Below are 12927 nucleotides of genomic sequence, written 5' to 3'. Positions count from 1 at the left end.
ATTTACAACTGTTCACGAATTCTTGATGGGAATAGAAAGGATTGACTAGAAGAAAGTTTTTAACATTGGTCTTAAAAGTTGAAGAATCTAAATTTTTAAATTTCGTGGGGAGGCAATTAAATAAAAATTGAGACTGATATAAGGCTCCATGTTGAGATTTGGACAGTCTACATAACTCGGTGCGTATATTGTTCTTGGAGCGTGTATTATAGTCATGTAAGTCGGATTGGTATGTATTACTACCCTCATTTTTTTTTGCAAAAGACACAGCTTCAAGTATATAGATGTTAGGGAGTGTTAAAATGCTTAATTTGGTAAAAGTTGAACGACAATCATCTCTATACCCCAAAGAAGATATAACCCGCACCGCTCTACGCTGTAATTTGAAGATACATCGCCAATGTGAGCTATGGCCCCACGCCAGAATGGCATAAGATATAGTGCTATGAATATAGGCAAAATATGCGGTTCTAAGAATGTTCCTAGATGTATTATCTCTTAAGCGGGTGAGTAGGAATATAAATCGGTTTAGTTTTTTTGTCATGGTAATGCACTGATATTTAAAATCAAGTTTACTGTCAATTACAGTGCCTAAAAATGCAATTTGCTTAACAGGTATACCAACATTCATTTTCAAAGAGAATGGCATAATGCATGTTTTCGTTTGGTTAAGCTTGAGGGTGTTGTCGGTGCACCAATCGGATATAGAACTAATACCTTCGTGTATGAATGAATAGGCTGTATTGGAGTCAGCATGTTTAGCAATTAAGGTAGCATCGTCTGCGTACAATATGCAACGCACATGTGTTGGTAGAGATGCTGGTAGGTCATTAATGTAAACCAAAAAAAGTAAATGCACACCAATTGTTTTATTTATAAGCCATATAGTCTTTCGTTTCAAACATTATATGTATATTTGGGAAATGGGTTAAGTGGAAGAGCGAATGCAGTATCTGTTGATACTGCAGTCGAACTTCGCCCAATTAGCTACCTAGCATACAGAATTTGTTTTTCTTTTGTATCGTATGCATGTATTCAGTTGTAAGTAGCTAATAAAAGTTATTATTATTATTATTATAAATCAAAATAAACTACAATACTACAATCCCATGAGTGATGGGCGTAAGAGATGCCAATAGGATGCGGTTGTTCGTTCGAATACGACGGCGACGCTTCGCGTGTAGTTTATTTTGTCCCCTTTCATTAATACCGACCGACCGATTGTTATTTAAGTTTAAAGCAAGTTTGAGCAGCCCGCCTCCGACGTGCCTGTAGTCATAGATGTCGGAGGAATGAAATACAGTGACCATAAAAATTCAGTGAAGTTTTGTTCCTCATGGCGAAGAAGACTCTCCCTGGTCCTACTGTTCACCTATAGCGTAGGTTCTCCAGATCCTGTTCCTCCTATTCACCCTTAGCGTAGAAATACAACACCTACTGTTCGCCCATGGAGTACGTTCCTTCAGGTCCTATTGCTGAGATGCTGACCCATAGCGCAAGATTACTCTCATCCGTGTTACAGCTGCATTTGACATCAGAGGCTGTCACTGTTTAAATAACGTGACAGTTCTGCCAATAACAGTCGCTGACACGAGCCTTGATGTCTTCTCGCCCGTTACTCCAAAAAGAGTAAACGCAAGCACCGGCGTAACCTGCTGTAACGTCGCGCCGTTACCAGAAACGTCGAAGCGTCACCTCAGAGTAAATACAACCACTAAAAGTGTATCTGCTTTTTAGGGGAATTTTTCGAAAGAAAAATATTTCGCTTGTGTGATGGTTTTGCCCGTCCGTCCGTCTGTGCCTAGTCTAACTCGAGAACGAGAACGAGTCAAACCTTTGTCAATCGATTTCTACGAGTTCACGTATCAGTGAATATGAGCCGGATTAAAACTCGTGTTTCCAAATTCGAACTGATATTAGGTTCGAGCAGTGCACAAAAAATTGCGCTACTAAAAATGGTATGCGATTCTTCGTATAGTCCATCCGTTATTACTATTCCGATATGTAATTAACCCCACTAAATGCAGCGTTAACTTTTTTTACTTCACGTCGTCGATTTAATACAAATAATTCTTTCAAACAAACTGCATCGCGTTATTGTTGACGTGCAGAATAAGAATGAATAAAGTAAGGTACCTCAACGGTTAAGCGATTCCAGCTCGCATCGCTTACGTTAAAGAATGTTTATTGAAGTGAATTTCGCTTGCATTGCATGGCATCAAGTAGGCGTAAACAACATTGCTGTAAACAAAAACTGGATGCAAGTGAAATTCAGTTCAATTAATATTATTTGACGTAAGCAATACGATCTAGAATCGATTAACCGTTGCGGTGCCTACCTTACTTTGTTTATTCTGCAGGTCAACAATAACGCGTTGCAGTTTGTTTGAGAGAATTATTTATGATTAAATCGACGACGTGAGGTAGAAAAAGTTAACGCTGCATTTAGTGGGGTTAATTACATATCGGAACATTTCTTAGATTAAATCATACTGCTATTATCCCTATGCTTTCCATACAAAATGGGTGGTCACGTGGGTATGTCGTGTACTGTAAACACAACTCGCATTGCATAGAGCAGGTTCTAAAACAACCGCGTAGTACGGGAAACTTTAAATACTTAATTATCTTCTATAGGTCCACAAATAGGAACAGGCTAGGGAGCAGGTTTGCTTTTTTTGGGATATCTAGGCGTTTTTTAAATTTAGGGTTGATAGTCTCAAATCGTGTCCCATCGGACAACTTCGAACATACTTGTTTTACCTTGAACTCGCATAACCAGGCGATGTCCTTGACCATATTTTAGTTGCAATTAGCAGTCCATGTACTGTATGGTCTAAGGACTCTAAGGGCAATTTACGAAAAGGCGTAATTTTAATGCTTGCCCTAGGCGCAATTTGGGTATGCTACGCCACTGGGTAACACAGTACTAAGGATTGGCAAGTATTGGAGAAGGTTCAAAAAAATTTAAAGCTATATCCCGAACAAAATTGCACAAGGTAGAGCTTGTCTACTAACGGTGCGGTGGTTTGAAAATAATTAGTACACCCCTAACACAATATTGTGGAGATGTTTAGATATCTACCTTTTTAGTCGACACTAACGTTTCCCATGTTTTCAACAATGTTTTGAGGAAATATTGCTCTGGTTAATTAAGTTGTCCATTATTTGCCGGTGATATCAAAAGCAAGTATATGGTAGAATAGGCAAATACGAGTATTAAAAAAAATTTTTTCATTAATGGCGATCGAACAAAAAATTTTTTTATGTCAAATATTTGCCTATTCTTCCATACTTACCTTTGAAATATTGCTCTCTAATTTCGTCGCTTGATTTATGATATTTTATGACCTGTGGTCAGTACGCCGGAATAATTTGAAGTTTGCTGTCGATAAAAAACTGCATTTAAGATTTTTTCAAATTTTCAAAATATTCAGTTTGGATGATTCATGAGAGAATTAAAAAAGGAACGCTAATTTTGGTGTATTTAGGGACATAGAAGCATTTTAAAATCTCACTTTATTCGTAAAATACGATTGCTTTGGACTACCTACCGTCACAAAATTTGTTTGAGATGGTTAATCGGAGCTCCCCATGTTCTTGTGCCTGAGTGTATTTTCATCTGATGCATGTAATGTCTTTCAATTGAAAACATTCCAACGCAGTCAGTAATATTAATCCGAGTATTAATCTGAAAATAAATTATTACGTGCAGATTCAATACAAACTGCATTCTTGGAGAAAAACACAACATCCCAGATCCTAATTACCTACTAATTTTAGCACGTCTCGCGATTCAATAATAAAACTAAAACTAATCTGGGGTGGGTGCTTTATTGGGATACTCGTGATTCCGCACCGTATAATATTGCAAGTCGTATTAGTTCTAATTAGATCAAATTTTAATCAAGCTCATGTAATCAGATTTTTCCAGAAGTCTTGCGTGCGCCTGGCCTTTTTGAATGTTTAATGAAATTTCGATTACTCTTAAACGAATGAAGTAAAAACAATCGAAACGTATCATAATGATACTTTTTGTCGCAAGTGTTGATATTGTGGTAACTTGGTAACCTATAGATTGTTCGTAAATAATTCAACGCTACCGTGATAGAAACTCGTTTGTTTCGCTAGATTTATATCAATTGCTTACTCAACTGTTACTTGCTTTTCTTTTGGACTGCTAGATGCTACATTTTTAATAAATAAATATGGGCTAATTAATACTTGTAAAGGGTTATGCGTTTTATCTGTATTAAGAACTGCGTAAACGGTACCTACGGGCCGACGGACTCGGCCTAAGAAATGTTTTTAGTAGAGGACTAAAAAAGTTAAATCGTATCAGCAAGACCCGTAGGAACATGGCATTTATCCAACTAGAGAAATCCAATATCATGCAGACATTCCAAAACAAGGTACTACGCTATTTTGGGAAAATATAAAAAAAAAGTTACAAACAACTTGCTCAACACACCAATGCAGAGCATCATTCCAGTTCCACACCAAAGGTTTTTATCATTCAAGTCATACCGGTGAAGCTATCCTCGTCTAATAAAGAATCAAGAAGCAAGCAACAAATTAGCGTTTCTTTTTATTACTTATTGATTACTTATACAAGAAAAACGTTAATTTTGTAACGCGATTATGGTACAAGAAATGTACGGCTAACTTCATATCGTTCTATTTTTCACACAATCTGTAACATTTGTTATTATTTATGGTTAATGGGCGTTTGTTTAGCGGAAAAACGTTGTAACGGGAGCCCGCCAACGCATTTTTATTTGTTTTAAATTTGATCAGGTTTTTGGAATTTGGGTTATGCAAAAAATTGGGAATAGTATCAAGGGAGGGCAAGGTTTTTGTCAAAATTTTGTTGTATTTTTTTTGGGCGAATGGTTTCTAAGTACTGTTCTGTCGATCTAACTGCGTTTGAAAGTGGATTACAGTAGAATTACATGACGATCCTGCTGAACTAGATCCGCTTGTTATCGGTGTGCTGAGTGGGGTGTTTCTGCCTATGCGGGAGAATTTTGAGTCAACGTGGACCAACTTTATATACATTGATATGGATTTCCGATTATTTGATTAGCTAGAAAAGGGTGGAGGTTGTTCGTTTCAAAATGGGCGTGAATAAGACGTTTAAGTAGTAGAAATTCGTGAGGCAATTTAGACTAATCCGCAGAAGAGCTCGCATTGAAGTGCGACAGAGAAAAAAAATTAATTGTCAGCCGCACGCAATGGGCGTTAAGGCACGAGTGCGTTCACGTTAAGCAGTGACAAAAAGTGTAGTCACTCATCCTATAGATTACCACAAGGTGGTTTTTTGAACTTGTAACAGAATTCGTAAGAAGAGTTCGCTTCACGTTAAGCCGATAGTGATCCAATTTATTTTAGAGCCATATTGTGATCCAGTTCCCCAAGTTAAAAAATTTGTTGATGCCATTTACCTACCCTTTTCTCAGAAATCCTATATATTTATTTATTTATTTATTGCCCTCTTGTTCTAAGCCCTCAACAGGCTTGCGCCCAATTGCAGAGTGACCTGCATAATGCTTGTTAGAGGTGCCCCTGCAGAAGGTCTTAAAGTTGTTCTATACTACTGCGGTATTTACCTTACGAATTAGGAAAACTGCAGGAAAACCTAATTCGGAGTAGCCGGCAGAATGACCGAAACTGATCTAAGGAAATTCCCATCTCTGCCACAAATTCCTACCTTAGCCCAGGTTCTTCGGTTCTTCTTCGGTTTTGTAACCCAATGCTCTACCACTGAGCTACAAAACCGATCAGCCGAACATAAAACATTTACTCTTACTGTTCTCGTACCTTCTACTTCAAAAATAAAACGCTATGAACCTCGTAAAGCTCTTGGAACCTTCGGAACAAATTTGAAATGATCCTGTTGTAAGAATGAATTACAGACAAAGACTAACCCGTACTGCAAGGTGACTGGGCCGACTTAAAATCAGTGGTTCACCTTTCGCCGAGTATGCTGTATGATATTACAATATATATTGTATGTTACTGCTGCATAACCAGAATCGAATATGCCATTTCTTTGGTACTAGCTTGTTGTGGTGTCGAGCGTTGCCAAACAAGATTGTGGATGGAACCGTGATGCATGTTCAATATATGCAGAACATAAACATGCCGTCGAGAGCATTGTGACGGTTTAGTTAAATAATTTACAAGAAATGAAAACCCTTATTTGCACTAAATCAAATTGAACGTCTACGGCACTGGTAAAGAATTTTTTATCACAATTAACTTTACATATGGCTAGCTCTTTAAAAATGGCATATTAAGAGATAAGTGATAATCAAGTCTTTAAAGCATGTGCAACGAGTTTAAGGGCACGACGCGAATCGGAGTGCCTTTAAATGTTGCTAGTGCTTTAAAGTCTTGTGTGTTATTTGTATTATACCTGCAATATAATTTAACAAGGGAAGTATGATAAAATGATATTGACGTTACATCCGAATAAATATCTAATTAAGTGGGCTGTTTATTGAAATTCCATGACTGCCATGGAAATGTCACTTGACGTTTGCTTATAAAAATCACCGTCTTTTTAAATAAAATGACTTCGATTGAAAAAGAAAATACACCGTCCATTCAATGGCTTGTTGCAAAGCAGAAGAAAAGTTGGTAGGTGCAAAATCCAAATCCAGTCAATCTATTATAAAGAATATATGAAAAGTTGTTTTCGTGAATGAATAGGAAACATCTTACGAACAAGGTCTTAAATGCATCAATAACGCTGACATATATGAAGGAAATGTCAAAGGGATTAAATCTTCTATCCTGTAGTGCACCCGTCTTCTCTTTAAATTTGAAAATCAAAACCTGATGCTCTGATTTGATCGAAATCGAATAAATACGCATATAAACTGAATTGATTGATTATATTGATAGAAATAAAGTCGATCCATTTCCACTTTTTTACATCTTCCTTATTTAAAAATATTAGTTCAATTTATTTAAAAAAATGCAACCCCTATCTCGTGATCACATATCACTGTTAGATTTGCCCCTTGTGTAAACTTTCATTTTTTGTACATAATAAATTCCTGCTGCATTCTTCTATTCAAAATATTTACACACCCCTTAATGGTAAACAAGATTTGAATTCAACCAAAGGAATGGTATCACTAAAATTAAATACAATTTCCAACTAATGAAGAAAAGCCTGTCCGGACTGGTCATGAGGGTTACCGAGATAAACTTTTGTATACTCAGAACTTATACAATTTTGTGTACAAATTGGCGAAGACCATTTCACTGAACACAAAGAGATGGATAAAATTTTCCCGTATAACAATAATGGACGAAAAATTTCTGAGAATATGTGTTGACTTGATTTTTCTCTTTTTTCCAAATATTTGGATTGGAAAACAGGCATTCAAGACGAGCGAAATACTATGTAAGACCCCAGTTAATTTAGCCCCAATTTGATTCTTCCAATTATATCCGAAACCAAAAAGTCACAAACGGTGAGCGATAAGCAAAACGAAGTCCTACGCCATACCGTCGTTTATGTATAAAAAATTTTCATTTTTAATTGGTTAAGCGTTCACTTAGCCAAAATTTCCACACATCTCCTAATCTATAAAGGCACAATACGTGAACACAAAAGTACAATTAAGTGCGCAATACCGCCGTTTCAGTATTATACAAAAATTTCATTCCTGGAGGGATGAACGTCTACTCAGTCCCCATTTAAATTTTCAAAATAATTCTGAAACCAAAAGGGCACAAACCATAGAATTAGTTTTGATAGAAACTTGCTTAATAAAACATGTATGTATATGTTACCTTAAAATGTTCGTATTTTATCAGCTATCAAGTTATCTGTATTGTTTTATTTGCCAGCTCTGAAACTCTGAAAAAAACCTTATATAGGTGACCCTTGTAGGTTCTTTCAAACCAGTTCGGCCCTGAATGTCTAGTATTTTGAAAGTATTCATTGGTATTGTAGAAGGAGTTGGAATTTCAGGCGGTGGTAGGTAGGTAAGGACTAATCGGTAAATTTTAAAGTGAAACGGCAATTTGAGTGAATGCATTTGATTTTCATCTTTGATTTAATACCATTCTAGAAGAACTTCTACACGTTTATATTTCCTAACATCGTATGTATTTTTCAGCTCCGTTTACGCTTTACGCTAAATAACTCACTTCAGAAGCGAAATGAGCTAACGAAATCCTAAAAGAATTCACTCATAATGCATCTGTTAGATCTGTAACATACTGGTGGTCAAAATCTGATCTAAGGTTAAGTAAATACATGAAAGAACAGGGAAAATAATCGTTATGTGCGAATTACTTCGCACGCACAAAGTACTGTATGGGTTGACACATGCTGAGAACGACATCCTTTGGTTAACCAAAAAGTTAGTCGTAGCATGTGTTTGATTACAGTATTTGTTCGCGGCTTTTACGTTTATTACATTTGCATATCGAGGAAAATCTATTTGCACTGCCCATATTAAAAGTAGGTAAGGGCTGATTAACGCTATCCAATCCAATGTAACCTATGCCCATGTTGAAATAAATGGAATTAACCCCAAGCGTATATTTCACCAATACAGGCGATCAATATATAGATAGGTACTTTAGAAGAACCATTTCCATTTTAGTTGCCACTAAATTGACTAAAAAATTCGTATTGTTAACCGCTGCGTAATATGCCAAAGAAATTGTCCAGAAAGTATGTATGTGCATATATAATTCTTTTATTAACACTCACGTGTACTGCATTATATGGTTATAAGAATTATAGAAAGAAGGAATTAATTGACGCCAAGTCCTGGACAAAACGGAATTGTCGCTGGCAACAAACAAAAAAGGATTTTCGGCTGAACTCTACTAACGGATCCATTGTAAATTCTTGCAGACTTGCGGTACCTTCATTGCAGTACTAGTATCACAACATTTGTAAACAACTAGTGACAATGTTGGCATGCAGCCACCCTATCGGAATTAGATCACTAGGTCAACGAAAAATTCAAAAGACCGAAGATTGACAATATTTGGTTGCTTCCTTCTGAAGGATCGAAACAATGACAACTTCCGTGAACTTTTATTGTTATAATTGATTAATCATCTGCCTACTTGACCCAAAATCGTCATGAAACCTTTATTTTCATGCCTACTTTATGTCAGAAAAGTTCAGTTTTCATGACAGAGGCAGACTACACTACGTTTCCTACCGACCGCACCTGTCACTTTTCCGGCCGCACCTGTCACATTTCTAAATGTCTATAAAGGCTCCTGTGATCACTGACAGATTGACATTAATCAAAATGTTCTATATGAGAATTGAAATTTTATATTAAAATAAGATTTAGGGTACAATTTAATACAAAACTCCTCAGTAAAATGACACTACTTGACTCTTAATTTAAAGTACTCGGTCCTATAGCACCCTCCTACTTTAATATTTCCTCGCCAGTAATGTGTCATTTTCCTAACTTGTATGTAAATTACTATTTCAGCATCTGTATATGATCTGTAATTATTGAAATCTCTGTTGATATATGATCAAGTTGTAACGTAACACGCTATGTTGTTCTTGTTGGAGTACAACTACACACACTACATTCCTTCCGAGAATCGTAAACGATACTGAAGCGGATTACAAGTAGTCAAGCAACGAAGACTATATGCTCGCAACGAACAATTGCTCTGAAAAATTTCAAGCCCTTTTCATTTAATAACTCTGAGCTATCTGACCGTTTATGAGGCGGGTTTGAGCCAAAGCAGTGCCTGCTTAATCCACTGTTATAAAATAGCCACTCATTGCAACTGCCCTTATTGGGAAAATATATTGTTGTATAAATTTACGTAATTTGGACGATGATGGTTTTATTTAAATGTTAAGGATTTACATGGTGTAAGATTAGGAAAATTATTTGTGTCATATTTAAAAACTTTATCTCATGTTTTCTCAGGGCGTAGATAAGGTAAATTATCGCGAAAAAATTAATCAATTTTGTAAAGAGAATGTCAGATATTGCGCTTACATAGACTTTTCTTAATTTTTAACTAAAGAATAAGGAAGAGGAATCGAAGATGGAACAAGAGAGGGGAGGGGGAATGTGTTAAGTAGAAGAAGAAGTGTGTGTATGAAGTCGTCATTATGGCCGCGGTATATTAAGAGTTCTCGGATGTTATACGTGATATCAAGTTTAGACATTTTTTAAGAAGTAGGCGTTAAAAAGTATTAAAGTGTGTTTGTATAAAGTCAATCAGTTCCTGGCTATTACAGTTTATAAAAATAATATGAAGTTGAAAATTCAGATTCTACAAGTAATTTAATTTAAAAAAATAAGATAAATATTGGATTGGACATCACAGCTTATAATTTGGATTATTGACATTACAAACTACTCTATTTAACCTGTTCAGATCAACCACTTGCGAGCGTGGTAATTGTCTCTAGCACTGTTGCCACTTTTAATTACAGCAATTATTGAATAAATTTGTGTTGTGTTTAAATGAACAGTTTTGTATCAGTTTGAGCCTAAATGACGATCGTGGATTTTATGAGTTTCATGTTGTTTGTTTTTGTGAGTGACTTTATTTGATTGAGCTAGCTGGACAAGTGACTGTTCCACATTGCACACAGTAATATTTGTATTTGGTTTTACGCTTTTCTGGTAAGAAAAAAGAAGAGTGACGATATTGTTCTGTTTTAGTGGCGTATTGGGCGCATTTGGGAATCGTTGCACCTTCAAGGTGGTCTTTTAAAGACACAACCGTGCAGCTAGCGATATCGAAAAACCAGAATATTTGAAGTACTACGACAGATGCACCCATGGTATATCGGGAGGATATGTCTAAATGACGAGAACCCTGTTTAGGGAGTGGGAACGATTCTACTAGGTAAATTGCAAACAAGATCTGAAGGAGTGGTGCAGAAAATATACAGTTTGTGCCACAAGCAACGGACCAATAGGAAAGACACCACTGAGACAATATTATAACGTGGAGGGTCCATTTGAAATAATAACTATTAATTACCGTAAACAAATACATCTTAGTGGTCATGAACTATTTCATAAAAAGGACAGACGCACATGTTCTACCAAATCAAAAAAAAAACACAACTGGTGCAACGTTCTGATAAAAGAACGTTTTAGCAGTACCCCTGAAACTACACTTTGACAGGGACGAAATTTTGAGTCAGCGACGTTCCAAAGCCTATGTCAACTATTGGACATTGGCAAGACCAAATCCATTGCTTTACACCCACAGTCAGACGAAACGTCTAACGTATAGATGGGGCAATGGGGAGGTACCTGCCAACAGTTTTTCTCGATCACCAGCATGATTGGGACCAAAGTCTACATTTATTCCTATTGGAAAACTTTTCTACAGTACAATATGAAAAAAATATGATATGCCTTCTAGAGCTCTCTAGAAGTGTCATTGTTTGCTATATAAGCAAATTCTGTTTAGTCTTAGTGTTAACATCGATGTCAAAGTGAAAAATAACAAAATTCGGCCTCGTGTTATAAATCTGTTATATATTAAGGTTTATAAATATGCCGACACGTAAATTAATTTTATATAAATAAATGAATTAATTAAATTTAGGTTACAGTATCGTTTTTAGTACCTACATAATCACAATGGTTAGAGAACCATCAGCCACATGTAACTAAGGGTGCTTATACTTACGCTTTACTTTTCTTGTTAGAAACCGTTCAAGGTTTTACATAAACAAGCCACGTGTTGGTTGGGAATCCAAGCTTATTGCACCCTAACTGTTAGATATCTTTTTAATGTAATCTTAAATCGATATTAATTTTTGAAAATAACTAAACTAAAGGTGATTGTGACTTCCATTTCACGTGTGGAAAACGGCTCCAGTTATAGTGACACTGCCATTCAGTTGAGATTAACCTGTTTGATAATTTCGTTGTAGTATATAGTGGATACAAATCACAAATTAAGAACATTCTTCCCACAAAATATAATTTTCATTTGGGAAATCATCACAAAATGTGTGCTTGAAGAGGACAGCGAGTGCTAGTTGGAGAAGTTTGGAAGTTGCAACTTTGTTAGAGTAAATTACAGCAATTAGAAAGTTTGGAGCAGTTCCTACAGATCATTGCCGTTAATCTGTGATTACCAAATCAGTAAAGTTAGGTACGTTGCCGATGCTTCACTTACTTATTGCAAAGTGTTCACCGAAAGGTGAAGTATAATAAGTGCATTCATCATAACCTCAAAGGGGGTGTGAATGGGCAACAAAACTTTCTGGTTGTTACACTAATTTGTTTAAAAAAAGACATAAATGGTTACCTACTTTGGTTACTAATTAGTGCTTAACGTATCAAAAGGGGCAGAATATTCGCGTGATGAGGATGCGAATTGGAAGGATAAAGCGGTAAAACCATAAAGCGAAAAAGAGAGTCGCATTCTTAGCTGAACGCGATGTATAAACATCTCGTTTCCAAATGCATACATAAAGACTGCATATAACTTACAGTGGCACTGATCCTTGTCTGTTTTGCAACGTTGCCAGATAGGACAAGGTTGTCCATTTCATTCATACTTGTTTGATACAACTACCTACTCTCTTTAACCGTGATACAATTCTTATATGTATCCCCTACTTCTTGTTTGTCTATCCTTGTTCGGTGCGTCTTTCGCAGTTTAACCTGTGATCAAAGTACGTATGGACCGCATACTTCCCTTTATCATGTCAAACATCCCTTCCACTATATCCCGTTCTCTTCTATTACTATCCGGTGGGGATCTTTTGTCACTGTCACGTTTCCTCCCCACTTCCAGTTAACACTTCTTCATTTGTTGACTATAGTGAATCAATACGGTTTTCGGGTTTACTCGGTAGTATCCGCTAGATAATATCAAAGGATCAGGACAATCGCAAGGCCGTGACGACTGTCACCCTTGTGTTAACCC

At 36.4% G+C, this 12927-nt stretch overlaps 1 protein-coding gene across 3 annotated transcripts in view; it reads left to right on the top strand.

Moving 5' to 3' along the window:
* LOC116167507 (fatty-acid amide hydrolase 2-B-like) overlaps window positions 1-12927 on the top strand; it is a 68949-nt gene that overhangs the window by 25954 nt on the left and 30068 nt on the right. The gene's annotated exons all lie outside the window — the stretch shown is intronic.

The sequence above is a fragment of the Photinus pyralis genome, unplaced genomic scaffold, assembly GCF_008802855.1.
Source record: "Photinus pyralis isolate 1611_PpyrPB1 unplaced genomic scaffold, Ppyr1.3 Ppyr1.4_LG3b, whole genome shotgun sequence".
NCBI lineage: Eukaryota > Metazoa > Arthropoda > Insecta > Coleoptera > Lampyridae > Photinus > Photinus pyralis.
This window is presented reverse-complemented; position numbering and strand designations above follow the sequence as displayed.